This window comes from Pteropus alecto, unplaced genomic scaffold, assembly GCF_000325575.1.
Source record: "Pteropus alecto unplaced genomic scaffold, ASM32557v1 scaffold92, whole genome shotgun sequence".
Lineage (NCBI taxonomy): Eukaryota > Metazoa > Chordata > Mammalia > Chiroptera > Pteropodidae > Pteropus > Pteropus alecto.
Genome location: NW_006432447.1, coordinates 7,847,980 through 7,865,730, shown reverse-complemented (window position 1 = coordinate 7,865,730; position 17,751 = coordinate 7,847,980). Strand labels below are relative to the sequence as shown.

At 36.3% G+C, this 17,751-nt stretch overlaps 1 pseudogene; it reads right to left on the bottom strand.

Moving 5' to 3' along the window:
• Positions 1-3,099: 3,099 nt before the first annotated feature.
• Positions 3,100-11,836, bottom strand: LOC102882870 (annotated as a pseudogene).
• Between the last annotated feature and the right edge of the window lie 5,915 nt (positions 11,837-17,751).

Sequence of the window (17,751 nt, the reverse complement as noted above, 5' to 3'; positions counted from 1 at the left end):
TATAGTTCCCCCTTTCTAGGTCAAGAGAGAAATATTCTAATAGCACTCAGGGGATTTTGAAGTATATATCACAACTCCCCCCAAAAGAATTAGAAGATCAAAAATATGACTGCTTAACTAATGATGAGGATGAAGAAATGCAGACTATTCTAAAATTCTAGTGCTTTGCCAGTGTAGCTTTGATATTAACTTGACATGTGTCTCAGTTTAGTCGAGTATATACTGCAGAATTATTTTTTGGCAATATGCTGTATGATACTTAAAAGTATAATGTTGACTGGATCAAGAGCAGCATCAAAGGTCTTGCTGGCACAGAGCAATATAGTGGAATGAGAACACATATATTCTACAAGGATAGAGATGGTTCCTGACAAAGACTGAAATAATGTGATCTCTCTATGGTAATTGCTTTGCAAATTTTGCCCCCCGAACAGGGCTTCCTGTTAAATCAGGAAAGACAAAACTTTCAAACATGAGACTGTTTAAGAATTTAACTAAAACTCTGGTGAGAAATAGAAACACAAATAGGATGACAATGATCATTCAGAGTAGTGACTATCATCCAATTTCCTGATGATATGTCTGTTTTTGTAGAATGTTAAATTGTGCTCCTTGAAATTCAGCAACTGGGAAAGACCACTGCACTGGAACCAACTCTATTTCCAGAACATTAATCAGAGACCAAGTCAACATTTATTCACAGCAAACTACTAATTGATATTTTCTACAGGGTTATTTTTTGAGCTTTTGAATTATAATTATATGAGTGAGATAAATGGAAATCTTTATTTAGGATGGAAAGGATGATGTATTAATCAGCATCTTGTTTGTTCTGTAGTCATTTACTTCTTTCAGTCCTTGGTATTTTAGGTCACCTATAATAAGTGTGTATGAGAAAGCCAAACCCTCTGCAACTCTTCTAAAATCAGTCAACAATCAGCAATTTAGTTTGTTCATGTATTATTTGTTCCCTTTCAGACTAATGTTTTATTTAACCAAGGTTATTACTCTTAATGGCTATGACCTTGAGTAATTTGTTTAACCGTTTTAAACCTTAGAATTTTGTCAGAATTATAAAAGGATGATAAAACAGGAACAGAAATATAGCTTGTTTTACAAAGTTGTAGTGGGTAGTAGGAGATAATTATCACAAAGTGTTCACGACAGAGCTGGCACAGTAAGAACTCAATAAATGAGTTATGTTAGTCTTATTAATGATTCATTGAAACTGTGAGGCTTTGTATATTTGTATATGTATGTACATGAGTGTCTTTTGCCTGTAAAGCACATTGCTTTTTTGTTTTTGTTTGTTTTTTAGAATTTAGAACATTTTATCAGATTGTACTTTTAAAACTACTTGATAAATATAAACGTATATGTGTGTGTGTACACACACACACACACACACACACACACACACACACACGATACAAATTAATCATCTACATCTTACAAACAATGCCATACTAACGTCGCAAGCTTCTTTCAGGGAGCCAAGGATATTTTTTCTCTCCAAACAATATGTTTCTCAATTATTCTGCTTTTAAAGACTTTTCAAGTTCCCTGGGTGGGAATAGGTCAACTATCCTCACTGTCAAAGCTTTTGAACCACTTACTTGACAACAGGTTCCATCATAAACAAAAAAGATGAAAAAGACAAATGGGAACCAGCATTTGTGTCTGCCTAGGAGAATCAAAGGTGGCGTCTCCATTTGCCTTTTGAAGAACCATTATGAAACTTCTATTTGAAATATAAAGTTAAAGTATATGGCTATTTCTCAAACTTGAAAGATTTGTAAATGCAGCCTTGGCTTATGGCACAGTATATCTAGAACTCAAGAATCACTGTAGCAAGGACATTTCCTATTCTGTCCACAGTCACAGCTTTGACGGTAGTTTCCTTAGGTCAAAGGTAATCTGTAATGATGTCCGAAGTTATACTTCAACAATGCAAACCAGGGAAGTAACATCCTAGCCTATATTACTTCATTAATTTCTTTTTAGTCTTTTAGCCTTTGTTGGGTATTTTAAAGATTACTCTATAATACAGTCAGCATTTTATAATCCTTTATAAACAACCAATTTTAAATACTACTACTTGTCTATGAAAGAAAGGATGACAACTTTATAGACAATCAGTGCAACACATATTTTATCTTATTGTCACTGAATTCCTGCTCTTCACATCCTTAACCATTTCATAAAACTCTCAGTTGAACTGAGACGTATAAAATAGAAATTACTTTCAGTTTTCATTGCACTTTCAAAATAAAACAAAAGAAAAACTGAAGATATACACCCCACATCCACAAAAAATTAAGTTGGATAGTGTTACATGCATTATTACTCAACAACTCCCCTGTAACTAAACTTCCTATTTAAAAGTTTGATTGTAGTGCCATTCTCTTAAGAAAAAAAAAATACAAAAATAATACAATTTTTTTTGGTTTAAAATTATTAAGACATTTATTCTTAAATACCCAAAACCTCTTCTTAGTATATTTGTCAAGCTTCTTTTGATCGTAGGCCTTAAAATTCAGATTTAACAACTTGGTCTGCTGGAGAGAAAATTATACTTATCTAAAAATCTGATTCCATTAATTTAGCACAGAAGAACAAAAGTCTGTGTAAACAATCTATTTCTTCTTGTAGCATCTGTACATTTCAGTGTACAATTTTATAATATATAGGAGTTTGAGAATGACTTCAGAGTAGGACAAAAGCAAACCCGATGTTTGGTCTGTGTACACCTAATCCCAAATGTGCTCCAGGACTGCTTTGTCCATCTGGAGAAGGAAGGACTGTCTAGTGCATGCAAGTGATGACATTAATAGCATTTACATATTGTACAGATACAATTTTTGATGATGTATATATACATAGATTTGATAAAATGAGAAAACAGACATTCCATTTTTATAGTCTGAATACAATCAGCTATTCTGTAGTAATTTTGCATCAAAGATTTAGAGTTTCTACCATGTGTATAGAGACAGCCTACTTTGGTCTCATCTCACATGATCATTGCCTGAAGTTCAGTTTCTTTGGCTTTGATATTTATTACTAAATGCAAAAAGTCTATTTCTCTTCACAGTCTTAAATTCTTTGAGTAGCTGCCAACCAAAAAGAAAAGGTGAGGGTAGAAGCCTGAATTGAACCAGTATGAGGACCACAAGGAACCCAGATGCTTTGCAGTATGTGATCAGAACCGTGTCCTCGAAGGAAAGGTAGCACTTGGCTAGGGTGTACTCTGTGGGTGTCATGCTGCCCATGATGGAACTGGAGTTGTTTCTGTTCCCCCAACTGAAAGACGGCACGCTGAGCTTGGGGATCCCTGCCCCATGGAGCACCTCGCAGGCACAGTGTGTGGCCACTCAGGACCAGGCACGGTTGGAGCCACCACAGCAGCTTTTATGAGGCCTTGAGGGAAAGCACATCATATCGCTCCTTAAAGGGGATGCCCCATTTCTTCTGGAGGTGCCTCCACTGTCCCCAGAACAGTTAATGTCACTTCTCCAGGAAAGCAGAAAATGCTGCAGAAGAGCTGGGGCTGATGCTGGCAGTGGCTGCCCACCCCAACAGTGTCTGGAGCGATGTTCGTCTTGGGAGCAATTCAATTTGTGAGAAATTTTGATGAGTCTAGCTTCTTCAGAGCAAATGCTGCAGTCATCCCATTGCAGTGCAATGCTGTTGACTATCACGGAATTCCTTTCTATGAAAACAGCCTTTCGGGGCAGAAAACTTTCTCAAATCATTTTATTTTGAATGTGTTCATCTGATAGTGGAGGCCAGTGTTATGGTTGCCAGCAGCTACCTGCAGCCGCATGTGACGCAGGTGTCTGAACATTTTCTGGAACCACTCCACATCATCTGCCCGGGCCCCGAGAAACTCAACTTCCCTTCACCAAGGACGTCCCCCAGAATGAAGACAACTCTGGCAGACAACCACAGGGCCATCTAGAAAGCTCTCTCCATTTGCCATTCTTTGCAATCCATCTAGCCAGTGACCTCTTACTTCCCCAGGCAAGTGGCTGTCAGGCAAAAATATGGCTTTCAGCACAGGTTCAAGAGTTTCTCGTTCACCCTCACAGGCTGGATTTTTCACCTTAGGCCAATTACTAGTGACTAAGTAGTAGATTAAAAATTCACAAAAGAGAAGCATGGCAAAGACAACAGCTATCAGTTTCAACAGCAAAAAAACTCCTCCCCTTTAAAAGATGAAAATTCTGCCTTCCAAACCCCTCTGATAGTAGTATCCCAGGAGTTGGCAGCAACCAAGAGTCAGATCCATTGAGAATTCACCATGAGAAAACTAGAATCCTGGGTAAGGTGCAAATGGTGACCAGGTCTTAGCCATATACCTTTAAAAGAAAGAAAATGGTAGGTGAGACTGTATGAAGTTTGAAGGCTCTGAGTTGGCTTGTGCTCCCCCAAATCAGCCAGGCTCTCGGTCCCCAGACTCCAGGGCCCCAGCACCCACTCAGTGCCAGGTAGTGGCCACGGTGGCCTAAGTAGTCACTTCTTTAATGCACTACTGCAGCTCAGGCCTAAAAGCATGTTTATTTTTCATTAGATTTGATGCTTTAAAACAAAACCTTTTGAAAATTTTTATAAACACTTAACAAGAACTGACTTCATTCAACAAATAAACATTGGCTTCAGAACCAAAGTAGTATGAAAACGTATTATAAATATTAGTTGTGGATTATTTGAAAATAATACATTAAATCTTAGAACTTTGATAGAAGTGGAGAGTTTTGGTCTGAAATGTATAGGTAGAAGTAAATTAAAGCAACTAGAACATGTGAGTCCTCGCTTGTTCAATCTTTTATGAGTCGTTAATATGAAAACCTTTGAAAGAATTTCTTCTCTATCAGAAAATACATGTAGATATTACATTTGATTTAAAATTCTTTTTCTAATAATGATTCTTTTAGATTATATCACTAAAAGGTCTTTAAAAATATCTTTTTCATTCCTAGCCTATAATGATAAATACTATAATGAGACTATTTTCCTATTGCCCTAGATTTCACTATTTTTATACTCTACACATTTCAAAACTGAGCTGCCATTAAAATTGCACTTACATTATTGAAAAAAATTCTTATTGTATTAAAGAGACCTAAAGATTCTGATTGACAGTGCTCATAGCCTTTTCCCTTGATGGAATTATAACCAGGGACCTCACCCTGTGTCATTATGGCATTGTGTGTGTGTGTGTGTGTTTTAATTCATAAAGAATTTATTTAGAAGTGTAAGAACATTTATTTTTTTTCTGTTTAGCAACCCAATTTTTCTAGCATCATTTATTTAAAAAAGAATTCCCTTCCCATTCATAACAATTTCTATTTAATAGTCACGCATTACTATTATAGACAATGGTTTTGGGGCCATTCTTTAGTGTTGGTCAGCTGTCCATTCTTGCACCTTTGTATTCTGCCAGGCATACACACTCATAGCCATTGAAGATGTCCCGACAGGTGGCAGCGTTCAGGCACGGAACAGAGAGACACCAAAGAATTCCTGGGGCAGGGGAGCACTTTGTGACCAAAAAAAAAAAAAAAAAAGCTGTATTTTAAAATTATTCCTGGTCACACGTGAAAGAGACCAGAAACAGAAAGACAGACACTCAGATGGCCCCTGAATCTTTCTGGTTTTCGTCTCTGTGCAATCAGTCTTTTAGTTTTCAACAATGTTGGCCTGTTTGCTATTTTCTGAGAGCTCAAGGTCCAGTGGTGAGGAAAAAAAAAAAGCAGACCTTCACCTTGCACTCGTGGAACTTAGAGAATCTAAGGAGAATAGTAATAGCAAAAAAACAAATTGTATGAATCAACGTATAATTGCAACTGTGGGAAGAGCTATGCGGGAGAGATTTTTGGGATAAGGAGAATCCAGAAATGAGAGACTTAATCTGGCAAGGGAAGTCAGGAAATGCTTCCCTGAGGAGAAGCTGTTCGAGCTAGTCTGAAAGGATGGATTTACTAGATGAAAAGGCCCTTTGGCAAGATGGATTTTATTGAGAGCAAAGGGCTTTAAAGGACAGAAAGGCCAAGACAGATTGCTGTGGGCAGTGTGGAACTGGAAGTGGCTGGAGAGGTACGCAGGAGCCAGAGCATTCTGGGCTTTGTAGTCTTAAAGGAGTCCCCTCTTTATCACAAAAGCAATGAGAAGTCTTTAATGGGTTTTGACCAGCAGTATGACATGATCAGATTTGCATTTTGAAAAGATGCCCAGTCTGGCTGCAGGTGGAGAACAAGTTATAGGGGACAAAAGTGGTTCAGGCGATATTTGTTAGTAGGCTACTTATAAATCCACACAAACAATGAGAATGGCTTCAACTAGCATGATGGGAGAGATGAAGAGAAATGATCAGATTTAAGAAGAATTGGATATAGAGGGTGGGGGAAGGGGGAGTAGGGATGAGACCTAACTTTTTGAACTAGGAGATTGGAAGAATGAGCATGCCATTTGCTGAATTAGGGAGCAATAAAAGGTGAAAAGCTGGTTTTCAGGAAACAATCTTGACATATCGTTTCTGATATGTTGAATTTGAAGTTTATTTGAGGGTTCTGAGGGGAGCTGTCAAGCTTTTGGGTTTTGGAGTCTATCCAAGGCTTCCCTCCACTCTAGGCTACCACTATGTCTGGCCTATTGGGTAACATTTTAAACCCCTAACAAACTTTTAGTACGAACCTACCTTGGATTTAGATCTTGGAGCTGCATTCTCTGGCCCTGGCCTGCCCTAAATTTCCTCTTTAAAGTTCCGCTGGCCCCTCTGAGTTCAGTTGTAACAGAACTTTCTACTCCCCACACAGAGCTGCCTTGAGCTTCAGCTGAGTGGTGTAGTCTTTCTTTACTCTTCCTTGAACTATAGATGGAGGTGACTCCTGGAAGTCCTATCCTCATCTCTGTCCATTTCTTTCCATCCTATCAAGCCAGTCGGAAACACATTCACCAGCAGGCTGTCAGGTCTGTTTCTATTTATCTTTTCACCTGTGGGTGTAAGTCTATTCATTTGAGGGGACTTTAATGGTGACCTCTTATCCCAAGGGCCCTGTCACTTTCCTGTTGTTTCTTAGCTGCCTCCAGACAGACTTCTTGTCTCATTCTGTTTTAGCTGAAGCTACTTATTAAACCTCATGGGAAATTCCTGTTTCTTGTCAGGAATTTCTAGAGTTCTCAGCTTAAAGGTAAAACAGAATATTGACAGGTCTTAAGCTTGCTTATATCCCCAAGTTCTGTTTGATGACTTCGAAGTGATTTTCTAGAATACTGTAACATCAATTTTAGAACAGAAAAATAGTCGACAAATATAGTAATAATTACAGATCATGCCTTCCCAAAAGAGCAGGATCATTTTCAGCAGATAAATGTCTGTTTTTAACAATTGATTGATTTATTCATTTACTGATTCATTTATTCAACAAACATTTTCTGGGTCCCTTCTTATGGGCTGCATTAGATGGAAGAATTCCTTCTATTTCTTTCAATTAGAAATTGACCAAGGAAATTTCTGCTGTCCACTTAACCCAAGGAAAATAAATGGTGTGGATGCTCCGGGCAGCAATTGAGTTAATTAGTTTGTACTCACTCTTTTAAAAACTTAATTCTCAAAAAAAAAAAAAACCAAAAAAAACCCAAAAAACAAAAACCTTTATTTGCTTGCTAGAAACACTTTAGTGATTTATTTTTCAACATCCCACTCCTGATACATTAAAAATGCTGACTGCAATATTTAAAAACCTGTAAGCTTCATTCATATTCTGTGTGGGTCTATCTTGTCATAAGATTTTTATTTTTATCTACCTTAAGTTTAGGCTGCAAAGATAAATTGCCTCACTGTATCATCTTTTAATTATCATAGATGTAAGTGTGACATGTAATTTAATTTATCTACATTTTATCTTAAATATATATGCAATATTACAATGAGATATTTCTCAGTGTTTTCCAACTATCACCCTGTGAATTATATGATATGAGGAGGAGGCTTTTCTGTTTGATATATTAGGAGACTGCGTCACAGAACAGTGGAATGTCTATCAAAGATCATCCAATATCTGTGGTTGCAGAACATAAATTCTCTGGTAGGAAAGAAAATGACACAAATGGATACAGCTACCTCTAATCAACCTCTGAACTCTTCCCGTATAATACATTTTTTCACTTTGAGTTTCTTTTACACAAAAAAAATCACGATCGTTCCCATATTATTTACTTTTGTTCTAATTTTGTTTATAATGGTTTAAAATTATTTTTCATTTACCTATGTGTGTTTTTTTTTTTTTTATCATAGATTGTGGCTGCCATGGAGCAAGGACCACAACTTTTATTTATTTATTTTATCTCCTTCCTGGAGATAGGGTACAGAGATTACCATATAATTAGGGGTCAGTGGATGTTTAGCTGATTGTAGTGCTGTATTTTCCATCTTGTATATTTTTGAGTGAAAAGTTCCTAAAAAAACTCTGATGATTGGTGGTCAGTGAAGTAAGCCAGAGAGGTTTCCTGCCTGAGTCTTACACCCTGCTTATCTGTGGGCAGATACTATGAAGAGAAGAAAACATTATTTTAGGCTGAACATTTGAGAATCTTTCCAGGTTAAGGTTCAGACAGTGTGTCAGAACTTAATGCTGGTCTTCTGACTTCAAACTCCACACTTTGTTTATTTACTCCTTAAAAAGCACAGACCTGGTATTAGATACTGGATCAAATTCCCTTCAGCTTTGGGAATGTTCTGTGCATAGAAGCATTTCTTAATATTAAAATCAAAGAAAAGGGAAGGAAATACTTCTTATGCAACTAAAATGCGTTTATAGTAGTTCATAAACTTAAAAGATAATTGAATGTTAAGACATTCTAATAGGGTAACTGAAAAAAATTCTAAACCTTGACTTTAAAAAAATTTGCCATTGTGGAAATTTTCTATTTTCTGTTCTGCATCTAGTTCAGTTTATGTTCCAGTTTCTGAGCAGCCAGTTGTTGAAACATTAGTCCCAAGTCAAAGTCAAACATCTCACACAAAGAATAGCATTTCTCTAAAGTGCAAACTTCTGTGCAACTGGAGTATACATTTTATGAGCAGAACTCATTTGATCTGATTCTATCATATTCACAAAACAGGCTCATTTTAAAGGGGTACAATAATACTTTCTAACAAGTAAGGAGCCATCTATGATCCATCCACTTCTTTAGACGTTACCTCGCTTGGCCCTCATAATGGAGCTATTAATTGAGTAGAAGAGTCGTTATGATTAGCATGCCCATTTGAAACTCATGATTTCAAAGTCATGATCAAACAGATTATGGTCCAAAGCAAAAGCTGATATGTAATGGGGGGAGGAGCATTTAATTAAGTGCTTATCATGTATTAGAATGACCAAAAGCCATTAGATTTTTATATTAGATTACATGAGATGAAATATATAGGTTAAGAACATGGGTTCTGTGTTTAAATCCTAGTTTTATCACTTACTAATTTTATGATGTTGGACTAATATAAACTCAGTATCATCATCTTAATGGAGAAAATAATTCACTTATAAGAAAAGTAAATGAGTTAAGGGATATAAAGCTCTTAGCACAGCATCTAGCTCATACTAAGCACTCAATAAACAAAACTCTTAGTATTCATCTAGCTAAACCTCACCACACACACACATATCACCAACAATAACCCTATGAGCAGAGCAACGTTTACATATTCTTTGTTTATAATCACTCCTTGAATGGATGATCTCATCCAGTTTTTGGCTCTGAATACTGTTTATTCATTGATGGCTTTCAACTATATATCTGTACTCTGCACCTCTTTCCTGAACTTGTATATTTAACTGTATATACCTGACATTTCCTCCTAGATGTCTAATGGCATCAAAAAAGTAATGTGCCACAAAATAAGCTCATCCAGCACCTTCTGCAACTTTCCCCACCCCATATAATGGCAACTCTGTTCTTCCAGTTGCTCAGGCCACAAAACTTGGTGTCCTTCTTGACTTCTTACATTCCTTCTCTCTTCAACGTTGGATCCAGAAGTAAATTCCTTTGCTTCTATGTTCAAAATACATTCAGAATGCTATCACTTTCCTCTATGCCCTACTTATTACTGTATAGCATACTACTGTTTTATCTTGTTTATTGTCTGCCTCCCTGTTAGAAGGAAAGCCTCATAAGGGTAAAGAAAATGCAGACAAATTGATAGTGACAGAAAGCACGTCAGTGGTTGTTTGTCTGGCATCCAGGACTGCAAAAGGGCACGAGAAAACCCTGGAGGTGAAAGAAATGTTCCGTATCTTGACTGTGTCAATGGTTTCCCAGGTGTATACATATGTCAAAATACATCACATTGTATCTTTTGAAGGAATGCAGTTTACTTTTCACAAAATATACTTCAATAAAGTTCATGAACAATAATATATATCAAATTATGAATACTCTGTCTGAGCTTGACCAAAAAGGTCTAGAGGTCCCTAGTTAAATAAACTTGTTTCCTTCCTAGGATCCCAGGTCCCAAATACAACTAAAGTTAACCTAATCAGGATGTGTGTAAGGGGGAGTGACAGTCCCACTCATTTCACCTATGGAGGCAAATGGAGGACATGAGTGGGGAGTGGAGAGCAAAAATGGATGGTAGAAGACAGACATCACACCAGTTATGTGAACTGAGGGAATTTAATTTAAAGAATTGTTAATTACATAATTGAAAAAATAAAAAGAGAACACTGAGGTATCAGGGAAGTAGCAATTGCAGAATGTAACCACAAACCATAGATTTGGGGGAAACAGATGGAAGAGATTAGAATTATTAAAATTTGGAAATTCAGAAGATGGTCCTGGGGCCCGGGACCCAGACTTCTGTGGAGGCACAGTCTGGCTTGTACAGGTATCACTGAGGCTAGTTTTACAAGTGTCAGAGAAACTACAAATTGGATCAGCCTATAAGAAGAACCTGCTAATATTGGGGTAAAGAGGCATTTCTGGGGTGATGTTTAGAGAGACAGGAAGCAAACAGGAAAAAGCACATTCTTTCTCCCTCTGTCAGCATCCCCAGTTGGCATTGCCTAACAGTGAGCAGCTGGACAACCCAAAATGTGGTTTGCAGAGTCCAAGCTCTAGCACCATAAGAAGCTGGTGGGGTGGGGATAGTTTGACATTGATTAGGCTTCAAACTGTCTTGTGTTTAAATCTTGGCTTCTACGCTTACTTGTTTTGTGACCTTGGGCAAGTTACTTAACCTCTCTGAGCCTCAATTCCACATCAGTAAAATAAAGGTACTATTCCCTTATAAGCTTATGGTAGTAAGCCTTCAATAAATAGACTCTAATATTTATTTGTTTATGTAGTACTAGTTTCCCTCGTAGTCTTCTAAATTACTCCCGGCATCTTGGTTTTGAAATTTAGCCATATTGTTGTGGATATAAGTAGTATGTTCTTTAATTTTTTTTTATTTTTTATTTTTTGGTATAGGATTCCATTGCATGAATATACCAGAATTTACTTATCTATACTCCTGCTGATGACTATTTGGATTGTTTCTGTTTTTTTGCTGTTAAGAATTAGGGTAAGGATAGCATTGTACAAGACTTTGTATGGGCACATGTTTTAAATTCTTTTGGGTAAATGCCCAGGAATGGATTTGCCCAGGAGTGGGTTACAGTGCAGATATATGTTTAACTTTTTAAGAAATTGTGAGTTTCTCCAAGTGGATGAGAATTCCAGTTTTTCCACATCCTAGTCAACATTTGGTGTTGTCAGACTTACTTTTTTCATTATGGTCATGGTGTGTCATATCTCTGGTTCCTTTTTCAAGTTTTTGTGGATTCTTAACTGACATCTATGGAACCTCTTCGGGGTATGTTCATGAAGTTATATGCAAAAATGTACACTTAATTTTCATAAACATAGAGGCTATATAAATTCCAGCTTCTTAAAGCAGTCCCTTGTTCCTCCAAATGTTAACAATTATACAAAGAGCAGTCTCTAGAGATATGATTTTTGTTCAATCTGATGGGCTAGGCTATAATTAACTAGTAGCAATCAACTATTTATGTTCTCACATCTTAAAGATTTGGTTTTTCTGTAACGTGCAGTTAAACATAACACAAATTCTTACTAGCTCTTAATGTCTTAAAATCTCATTTGGCCCAGATTTTAAAATGCCCTCATATATCCACAGTCCTTTCTATAATGAAATCATGGCCTGTGGCCCTGGGATATTAGGAAAGGAAATTTACATTCCTGATTTGATTAAGAAAAAATTAGTCATGGAGACTTTCACAATGAATGTCTTTTGGTCCACCTGAAGCCTGAGCAAATAAAACAGGTAGGGGAAATTTTCACAGACACTCAGCATGTTCTGTAAGGCCCAGTTTATGATTGCAATTAGCTTCACCATTGTAGTCTTTTAGGAATTTGCCTCCTAAATTATTTATTTTCAAGTGCATAATTTTGCAAAGGTTTTCAAAGCACCATGTGTGTGCGTGTGTGTATGTGTGTATGTGTAAAATTTTTAAAGTCGGCGAGCTTCAGTAGAGATAAAGTTTCCTTTTTGCAAACCTCTCATGTTCACTTTTAGAAGTCACACTGAATGAATCCAAGGATTAAAGAAAGAAATGAAAAATGTTTGCTCATTCTGTAGATGTCTTGTTTATGCCCACTTCAAAGCATTCCATTAATTTGTAACGGTCATTTCCGGTGTAATAAAAAAAGAGCCAGCTTCTAGCATTTATCTTTATAAGTGCCTTTTGTTAGGAGTCTAGGTTTGAATAAAAGTAAAATAGAATTATGTGTTGGCCGATCTACACTACATCCAATACATTGCTTGAGTATTAAAATAATGAAAGAGATACAGTAGGATGGCATTTCTTTCCAGACTATCATAGTCATAGAGGCATTAGTATAGTATTTCACTGATGGCCATTTGATATGACTAGGGGAGAAATGGAGCAGGGGAGAAAGTTCTGATATGCTTTATTATTTTTTTGGTAATGGATTTATTGAGATATCATTCACATACCATACAGCTCACCCATTTAAAGGTGTACAATTCAGTGATTTTCAGTATACTCATGGAGCCCCGCAACCATCACCACAATCAATTTCAGAACATTTTCAACATCCCAAAAGAAATGCTTTACTCTTTAACAGTCACCCCCTACCTCCATTTTCCCTCAGCTTTTCCAGCCCAAATAACCATGGATTTTTATGGATCTGCTTATTCAGGACATTTCACATTAATTAAATCATACAATAGGTAGTCTTTTATGACTATCTCCTTTCAATTAGTATAATATTTTTTAGGTTCATCTATATTGTAACATGTATTCTTACTTCATTCCTTTTTGTTGTTAGAGAATATTTTATTGTATGGATATACCACATTTTATTTATCTAGTTATTATTGATGGATATTTGGATCGTTTTTACTTTTTGACTATTGGGAATAAGCCTGCTGTAAACATTTGTATGCAACTTTTTGCATAGACATATGTTTTAAAGTCTCTTGGTATATACCTAGGAATAGAATTACTGGGTCATATTGGAGGTCTGTGTTCAACCTTTAGAGGAGCTGCTAAACTATTTTCCAAAACAGCTGCATCATTTTACAGTCCCTCCAGCAATGTATTAGGGTTCCAATTTCTCTACATCCTGGCCAACACTTGCTATTGTCAGTCATTTTTATTACAGCCATTCTAATGTGTATATCAAGTGGAATCTCATTGTGGTTTTGAGTTGCATTTCCTTGATGACTAATATCAAATATCTTATTAGCCATTTGTATGTTTTCATTGGAGAAATGTCTATTCAGATTTTTTGCTCGCTTTTTACTTGGGTTGTATTCTTATTATTGTATTGTAAAAGTTTTGATATGCTTTTGAGTTAACAGCATAAAACGGGAAAAAATGATAATATGGGAATCTCCAAAATGATAATAACATACGTATTGATTGAGATGCTTAGAATCACATAACTTACGAGATGGAAGACACCATAAAGATGCCCAAGGCAAAACTCTCCTTTTGTAGATGAGGAAACAAATTATTGTAAAACTTAAATGATTTCCTAAGAAGCAACATTCAGGAGGTTAAAGAACAGGGACTCAAACCCAAGTGTTTTCATGCAGAATTTGCTACTGTAGCTGATGCACTTCATTGTTTGGAAATGCAAAAAAGATGCTTTGTACTGCCAAGAATTCTTAGATCTTTGTTTGCCTCTTGTTCTTTAAAGATGAGTATAACATTGATATTTATTGCTGCGGATCATACCAGGTTTCTGTTTAGAGAAGAAAGAATGAATAATGAGTTAGAATGATGCCTCTCAGACTTGAGTGTGCATTAGAATTGCCCGGAGAGCTTGTGAAAACACAATTGTGTCTAACATGCATAATACATAATATTATGTAAATATATATTTTAAATCATGATACATGATGCACAAGTGCCATTGACAAAGATTAAATAATATATAGCTTTTATTATATGGCCCCAAATAAACATTTATTGGATGGAAATTGAAAAACATAGTTCAATATGTAATCTTACAACCACGGGCCCCACCCCCAGAGTTTCTGATTTAGTAGATCTGAGGAGGGACCCAATAATTTGCATTTTAAACAAGTTCCCAAGTGATGTTGATGCCTGCTGGTCCTGGGACCACACTAAGAGGACCACTGCCCTAGAGAAAAGAAAACATTGCAGTGCCTGGAGCAGGCCTAAATTATGATATAATGCTATATACAAGTGAAAAAAATCTTTCCACATGTCCTTATTTTTAGTCTTTTTCATTGTATACTTTGGAATACATGACTCACTTTTTCTCATGCTGGCTTGAAAGGGAAATAGTAACAAAAATGCCAGTTTTTTTGGTTTTCCTGAATGCAAATTATAGAATTTTATACCATGCAAACATTAGATATAAATACATGCATACATACAGACAGATAGAAAAACATAAATTTATATTTATATATGAAAACATTTGACAAGGATATTTGGCTTTACTTTTTACATAGAATGGTTGCTTGTTATATTGATTTATACTTCTTTAGCCCTTCACCCCTTTCTCCCCGCTTCCTTATGGTCATCAGCTTGTCCTCTGTATTTGTGAGTCTATTTTTGATTAGCTTGTTCTTTTTGTTCCTTAGATCCTTAGATATAAGTGAAATCATATGATATTTGTCTTTCTCTGTCTGACTTAGTTTGCTCAGCATAATAACCTTTAGGTCCATCCATGTTGTTACAAATGCTAGGATTTCTTTTTTATGGTAGGGTAATATTCCATCGTATATATGAACCATAACTTCTTTATCCAATCATCTGTTGATGGGCATTTAGGTTGCTTCCATATCTTGGCTATTGTGAACAGCGCAGCCACAAACATAAGGTTGTATTGATCTTTACAAATTAGTGTTTTGATTTTGATTGATTGATTGTTTTAAAACACAGCAGCAAGAAGATATCATTATGATGCAGCCAGAAAGCCAATCAAATTTCTCTGTAACAGCTAAGTCATGGCCAGGGCACTTAAGAGTACTTACCACTGATCCTTGCATTGGTGCTCTTTGGCTTAGTTATGAAACTTTCAAGTTGAAGAACATGGATGATAAGTTTTAGCTGTATTTTTCAGACTTCCATGTTAAGGTGAGAGGCATATCCATTTCATTAAGTCTTTCTGAATCCCTGTACATCTTTTCTTTTCCTGGAACTTCTGAACTAATATCTGTACTTAACCATTAGGCCTTAGGTGATCAAATGTATTTAAAATTGAATACCACACACCTGACACAAATGATGCTACTCAATTATTCCTGAATTCTCAGAGAATTCTAAAATGAAGCATTTGGAATTATCCAGTAAATAGAATATGTTTTAAGTCTTTAACATACTAATCGTTTTGGTTGAATCTAGTTTAAGAAGTAAGGAAATTTTTACAGATAACCTTAGAATATGTGTCAGTCATTTAAAAAAATAGATCTAAGTTTGAATTATCTATATAAAACTTGGAAGATTTTCATGATATAAGATATTAAGGCCCTATTTCTAGAACCAACTTGCAACTTATTTTCCTTTTTACCATTTTCTAAAATAGGTAGCCAACAGGCTAATTGCCTTTTGAGGCAAGCACAGTGGAAAGTGCATGGCCTTTGATGTCAGAGTTGTGTTCATATTCTGGCTTTGTTACTTTCAGGCTATTTGAATATAGCAGATGCTGTGTTGTGTTGCTCAGATCCCTATTCAGAACTGAATAACTTAGTTCCTTCAGCTACTGCAAGCGCTGTAGATGGCATCTGGTTGGTTGTTGTGGAAGTAAAATATCCTGGCTCCCTCATCCCAACTCGGAACAATTCTTAAGGGTTGTCACAGCTCTAGAGCTTCCCCATGGGACCAACCTAGGCCTCAGTGAGACTGCGTAGAAGCCCGACTCTTCCCTTGGCCTAATCCTGCTTTCTTCCCTTCCCCTCCCTGTAATGATCCTGAGAATACTCTCTACAACTTTTCTGAACACAAATCTCTATCTCAGCCTCTGCTTCCTAGGAACCCGATATGTAATGTCAGTGATCTTTTATGTTGTTTAACTTCTTTGACCCTAAAAGATGTTTCCTATAACAATGCCTATCTCATTTCAGGTTTTTATCATAACTAAATTAGATAATGTGTTTGAATGGCCCTGGCACAATGTCACACACAGGGTAGATGCCCAATAATATTAAATTCCTTTCTGTTCTCCAGCTATATTTCCTTCCTGTTTGCAGTTAAGTCAGTTTTTTTCCCCAGACTACTTATCTTGTGCAACCACAGATAATAGGCAGAATCTGAGATCTGAGATTCTGTGAAAACTTTCAGTTGGTTTGCCAAACCTCAGGCAGTATTATTCTAGGACTCGTTATAAAGAAAGAGAGTTTACAAAATATTACCATAGAGCTAAGTAGGCCAGGCTATGATTCCTAATGACTGCTTCTGAACTAGGTTTCCTCTGACTGCCAAGACTATGGATGATAAACAGTTTTTTTTAAGTTAATAGTCTCATGTTTGATTTAAATAGTCAACTTGAGAGAACATGATGCCACTTTGAGAGCCAAGTTTTTTTTTTAAGGTTTTGCTTTTTTCTCCTCAAAAATATCATGTAGCAAGAACATACTAAAGCACTTCACTGCAACCTATTGGATCATATCGTAGGTAAAGCCAACTGTGTCATGCAAATGGTATAGTACTGCTCATGAAAACTGGAACGTCTACAATCCACATGTTAGTAAAACGGGTTAACCCAGACAAGGACTCTCAGAGTGATGATGATTGTTCACTTTGATAAACATTTATTAAGAATAATTCTGTGTTATGTTCTGAAGTTGTAGAGATGAATAAGACGTGGTCCTCTTCTTTCAAAAAACTCATCTTCTAGTCCTTGAGGTTGCTGGCTTTATGGGATTCTTTGTTGGTAAAAAAATGGGGATCAGAAATAAAATGTCAAGTGTTGTTTTTAACCATAATAGGATCTATGTAATAGTGAAAGAGTAGCTAACATAGATTGCTCATTATCTGCCAATATCCATTCTATTCTTATTCCTTTTAATAATACACGACTTCCCCTACAATTTTAACTGGGCATATGTTTATCTAGATAGAGACTACATTTCCCAGCCTTCATTGCTATTAGATGTGGCCATGTAACTGACTATGTTTTGGCCAATGGGTTATAAACAACAGTGATGTCTGTGGTTTCTGAATCACACCTTAAAAAAAAGCTCTTTGC